Source organism: Pteropus medius, unplaced genomic scaffold (assembly GCF_902729225.1).
Source record: "Pteropus medius unplaced genomic scaffold, Ma_sr-lr_union100, whole genome shotgun sequence".
Lineage (NCBI taxonomy): Eukaryota > Metazoa > Chordata > Mammalia > Chiroptera > Pteropodidae > Pteropus > Pteropus medius.
The window spans coordinates 11139526-11145696 of NW_024349798.1; positions in this window are offsets into that span (position 1 = coordinate 11139526).

Consider the following 6171-nt stretch of genomic DNA (forward strand, 5'->3'; position numbering starts at 1 on the left):
ATGATTTTATTATCTCCCAGTTTTCCTAGGTCAGAAGTTGGGACCAGCATGGCTAGATTCTCTGCTCAGAGTCTCACAGGGCTAAAATCAAGGAGTCAGCTGGGGTTTGGGCTCCCATCTGGAGACTCTGTGGAAAAAGCCGCTTCCAAGTTCATTCTTGATTTTGGCAAAATTCAGTTTCTGTGGTTGTAAGACTGAGATCCCCCTTTCCTTCCCGGGTATTAGCCGGGGGTCGCTTTCAGCTGTAGCAGTGACCCACACGCCTTGCCATGTGGCCCCTCCCCCTCTGCTCCAGCGTCGGCTCATCAAATCTTTCTTGTACTTCAAATCTCTGACTTCCTCTCCCGGCACCAGCCAGAGAAAAAACGCTCTGCTTTTAAAGGGTTCGTGTGATTAAGTTGGGCTCCCCTGGACAGTCTCTCTTCTGTGAAATCAACTGTGCCGTAAAACATAACCTCGTGTGGGAGCAGAATCCATCAAATACACGTCTGGGGGTTCGGCAGGGTGGCAGGAAATAATGGGTCTATCTTAGAACCCTGCCTACCATAGCTGCTAAGAATTGGGGTAACTTTTTACACAAAAGAGGAAATGAAGGCTGGAGTTGATGAGCTTTTCCAGTACAGAGGCTCACGTCTGTCCGTTTCAGAACATCTTTTCCCTTCATTTCTTCTTTTCTCTCTTTAATTCCTCTGAGACTGATGTGAGATCTTGTGGAATCATCTTCTAATTATTTTCTTACCTTTTCTCTCGTATTTTCAACCTCTTTGTCTTCCCGGGAGATTTCCTCAGCCTTCTCTCCCAATGCCAATATGGATGTTTTTCTTTCTACTCTCATCTCTCTAGTTCTTTCTTGTTCGTTGAATGTCCCTTTACATAGCCTCTTGTTCTCGTTTTACGGATGCAACATCCTTTATTTCTCCGAGGGTTTTCTGTGGTCTTAAAGGGCTTCCCTGCTCCCTGAATCAGCTGTTTTCTAGGAATTCTTTTCCTCTGCTTTGGTCTTTGCCTTTCGTGTTATAAGCTTGCTTCATGTGTCTGGTGGTTGTTGGCTGTGAGTTCATATTGAAGACGGGAAACTGAAGACAGACAGATCCTCAGAATCTCCATTCCTACAGGCAGGGCATGTGGACAGGTGACTCTCATCCAGGCGACCTGGCAGGATCTGGCTGTCATTGTAGGAACTCAGAGTCAGCATCTGAAGTGTCTTCTCCTGGGGAGGTCAGTGTCTACAAAGAGGACTCCCCTAGCCTCCTACCTGGGGGAAAGCAGGGCTGCCAGCCACCAGAGACTAAGCAGGAGGCTGGGGAAAGGGACATCTTGCTGATTGGCATGTGGCCTTTCCCTTCATCCCTTGTGTCATGCCTGACCCCACCCTCAATTCAACCTGCTATCCTCAAGTTGGAGGCCTCCCACACAGTTTTTATTTAGATGGTATGTTCATTAGGGGCGTGAGGTGAGCGACTGTTAGAGGTTGAAGGGCTAAGTGCCTCCCACATTATCCCTTGGCACCTGTGTGCTGCCAGGTGATGGGGTATAAAATGAACCAGACCTGTTCTGCCCTCAAGGTTGAGAACCTGCTAATTTCTGAGCACCTACTATGTGCCAGGCACTGAATTTAGATCAGGGTCTTTCCCTTAGGAATATTTGGCCATGTCTGGAGACATTTTTGGTGTCATAACTGGGGCCTGGGGATGGGTACTACCGGCGCCTAATGGGTAGAGACAAGGGATGCTGCTAACCATTCTGTAATACATAGAATAGCCCACACAGCAAAGGGTCACCCAGCCTTGAAGGTGATAGAGCCGAGGTGGAGAGACTTTTCTCCAGAATGAGACAGGTTCGCTGACTTCATGGGAAAGGAGCAAGGAACTTCTGTTTCCTTAGTACCTACTCTCTGTTTCATAGCGGCCCTGGGCCTAGGGATCCTCAGCCCCATTTTCTAGATGGGGAATCAGAGGCTGATCCGGCTACGAGGAGGATACAGGCAGTGTGCTTGGCCTATGCCAGGTTGTGTGAGGGACACAAATGCCAGCCTTCCTGCCCAGCCTCCTCCTCCCGCTTCAGCCTCTGAGGAGAGCAGAGGGTGGCAGCGGCTGCCAGTGTGTGAGCCGGCCCAGACCTGTGGCCCTGCCTGACGTTGATCCCCACCAAGCCATGTGACGAGACTAGGCCACAAGAAAGAGGTTTCAACAAGCGTTATCGCTTCCTGGAACTCCGACTCGGTGACTTCCCCGAAGACCGGCTGTGCCTAGCGGGCGGGCTGTGCACAGTGGGGACCAGGCTGCCCCTTTCCTCCTCCACTGTCTCCGCAGCTGCCACCCTCTATCTCAGTCTGACTACCTGGAAATACGCCCCCCCGCCCCGGGCCCAGTGCCTCTACAGCTTGGCTGTCAGTTCAGCAACCTCCTCGGCAATGGCGGCCAGGGCTGGTCCAGAGGGTCCTTCCGACAGCCTCTGGGATGCTCGGGCCAGGCGGGACCAGGCTGGTCCTCTCGGCTATCCAGAAACCCACCCCCTCTCCTCTCTGCCCCTGACAGGGGCACTTGGCAATCAGGCCAGGCGCAGATTTGCCTCAGTGTGTCTGGCACCAAACTGGACACAAATCTCCCACTGATTTTATCTGCTCACCAGGTGGGCCACCTGGCAGGCCCTCAGTTCTTTCTACCTCGCTGGTTTGGGCTTGGAAATCTAGAGAGGAGAAAAAAATTCCATTTTGGTGGCAGTGATGGAGTCAGTCAGAAACTTAGGGTCTTGGATGCCATTATCTCTGGGTGGCTGCCATGACTCTAGAATAAGTCACTTCCTCAATTCCCCAGTTCACAGAAATCTGGGCTCTAAATATAGACTTGGCCACAATGGGGCGGGGTGGTGGGTGTACCGGGTAGCCAGAATGAGAGGTGGATAAAGACGGGGAACCGAGGACAGAATCTGAATCCTCTGAGCAGGCAGAAGGCTCCAGGCTCTGCCAATGGGGTTTACTTAATCTGTGACATGAAGAAGCTATTCGATTGAACTGTATGAAATTAACAGTATACTTGTATCTCTGACCTACAAAAACGGCAATTTCATATGACTCAGCCTAATGTGATCTACCCAGAAGATTATTTTAAGAATTAAACAAGATACTGTGAAGTGCTTAACACAGTGCCCACATGTAACAAGCGCTAAATAAAATACCACCCTTATGTTGTAATACATACTTTGTATCTCCTAGCTAATAATATATTGCCAATTACAATGGTGACCCTAAACGTTACCAGTTCTTTCTCGTGTTCTCCCCTTGTTGAACCCATAGCCAATTTCCATTTATTGAACATGTAGCGTGTGCCTAGGATGGGTGTAAGCATCCTTCATTGTCAGCAACACTCAATGTCACCCATGGTCCCTGAGCATGCACCATGGGTCACTTCTCACTCTGAGCATCCTTGTGGGAAGGTCCTATGGCCGGATTAACTTGCAGCCACACTGTACTTGTGGTTGACTCTGAACTTATACTCAGCTTTAGTCATAAGACCAGAAGTCAACCTGGATTGAGACAAATGATTTTTTTTTAACCCCAGTATTGGAGTTTACATTAATACCTTAAATTTCACCATGGCACCCCCTCCATGTCTTAATCCAGGGCTTGTTTGGGATCCTGACTCTGTTGTCCAGTGAGTTCACAGTCCTTGCGATAAGCAGGTTATCTGGATTCTTATGAAGGGATCCAGAAAGATGAAAACAAGGACATAGCCGAGGCCAGAGGTGTGTGTGTGTGTGTGTGTGTGTGTGTGTGTGTGTGTGTGTGTGTGTTTGACAATGTACAAAGTCAGAGACCCTACCTGGTTGTCGATTGCTTCTGTCTGGATTCAGACTTCACAGAGGTCTGATTTCCCGGGTTCTACCACGGTTAGTTGTGTGACCCTGGGCAAGTCATTTCACTTGTCTGGGCCTCAGTTTCATCTGATAAAATGGGGATCATCATAATAGCCCTCATCTCTCCAGGATGGGAAGAAGGACAACTGAGACCGAGTGTGGAGGTCCCCGCAGTGCCCAGCAGCCACTTAGCACCAGTTCCTCACCTGGCCAGCATCCCTCTTCTCATGACAAAACTCCCAGAGCCCCTGTTGTGCCCAGTTTCATGACTGCTGACTGGCGGCCCCTCCCCACCCTGCCCAGGGCCCTCCAACTGGAGTGACTTCCTCTCTCTGAACAGCAGTTTTCCCATCCATGAAAAAGCGACAAAACCTTAGTGGACAATTGAGAGCATTTGAGGAAATGTGTGTTACAAGGCCAACACTGGACCTCTTCACTGGTCTCTCACTGATCAGGTGGGTATATTGTAAAGGATGTTATCTTTTTTTTTTTTTAAAGAAAAAAATATATGTATCTGTAGAAATTGGGAAAATATATATGATATGTTTAATAATCACATTATCGGTAGATTCTTTTAAAATTTTAAAAACAAATGTGGAAATTAAAAAATAATGCGGACAAGGATGGGGTGTTAATAGTGAGGGAGGCTGTGCGTATTGGGGGCAGTGAGTGTCTGAAACTCTGCTTTCCAGTCGATTTTGATGTGAACCTAAAAACTGCTCTAAAAATAAAGTCCGTTTAAAAAATGGGAAGGAACATTTTTTTAACGTAGAATTTTTTTTTCCTAAGTGAAAAAAGTAAGTTATTAAGAACAACCATGAATCAGGAAGTATGGAAGTGTCTGCATTCCAGCTTTCCTTGGTGGCAGACATCAGTAAGAAAGGGGATCACGGTGGGACCCAGATCCTAGCAAAACTAGTCTCGCCTCTTCCTGACCAGACAGTTGCTTTGTCCCTTCCTACGACGCATGGCTCCATTTCATTCGCTCGCCCTTCGTCTGACCAGACCTGACCCCTGACCCTTGCTGCTCTTCAAACTCTGATTACCCAAGACTCTTTGGGTTGTAAGGGACAGAGACCTAACTCAGACAAACATAAGCAAAAAGGAAACTTCAGGTGTGTGTAACAGGCAAGTCCAGAGGCGGATTTCAGGCACGGCTGGATGCAGGTGCTCATGCCACGCATCAGTAATCTGTCTTGTGTTCCTTCTCCTCAATTCTTTTGACATATGGGCGCAATGGCTGCCAGCAGGCCCCAGTTTAGAGGAAATTGTTTGTTTCAGCAGAAAAGTCCCAGGAGGGTCTCTGATTGGCCCAGCTAAGTTCATGTGCCCACCCTGAACCCAGGCATGGGGAACTCTGATTGGCCAAGTCTGGTCCATGTCCACCTGTGGCCAGGGCACTGTGACTGACAGCTCCTTCAGGACCATACAGAATGAGGTGTGGTAGTCTCCTGAGACCAAAGCACTCGTCACAGTACGGCATATCCACATATGCGTTACAGCTGCAGAGCCTGTGCCCTTGCTGTCCCTTCCCTTTTCTTAGAATGTGGGGACAGAGATGGTCAGCTCGGGTCTGCGTTCTGTGAGGTCCCAGATGCCTCACGTAGAGGAAGAAGGGGGCACTTTGGGGTCCCACACAGCTGGGTGAGAATCCCAGCTCTTCCCCAGCAGGCTGCGTGACCTAGAAAGGTCACTTTACCTCTCTGAGCCTTATTTTTCCTCCCAACCGTGTCTTCCCCACAGAGTGGTACTAAGGATTTAAACGAGATGTGTGGGAGTCCAAAGCCTGGGGCAGAAGGAGTGTTCCAGGTGAGACAGGCATGATGAGGATCCAGGGTGGAGAGAGGTCCATCACACAGGCTGCACTTGGATCTCCACTATAGCTGTGAGGTCTTGGGCAAATAAATCACTACTCTTCTCTGAGCCTGAGTTTCTTCACCTGCAAAAAGAAAAAAAGAAAAAGGAAAAGAAAAAACATGCCTACTTCTGGGCAGTTATACTGATTGCGGGAGATAAATAGATCACTTTGCACATACTGTTTCCTCTGGCTGAGATGCCCTTCCCCACCGAGGCTGCCCAGGTGAACTTCCCACTCACGCTTGAAGACTCAGTGACCCGTCTAGGGGGCCTCCTTGATTCCGAATCTCTCACCTTCCTCCCCATGATTCCTAGGCCTAATTAATTTTCTTGGTGATTCCCACCAAACCCTCCAGGCACCCTCCTGGTGGAGCCTGGACCAGGTGATACTAAAACTGCGCCTAAGTCCTTTTCCTCCTAACTCTCTGAATGGCTCAAATTCATCTGCTCCCTGCACAC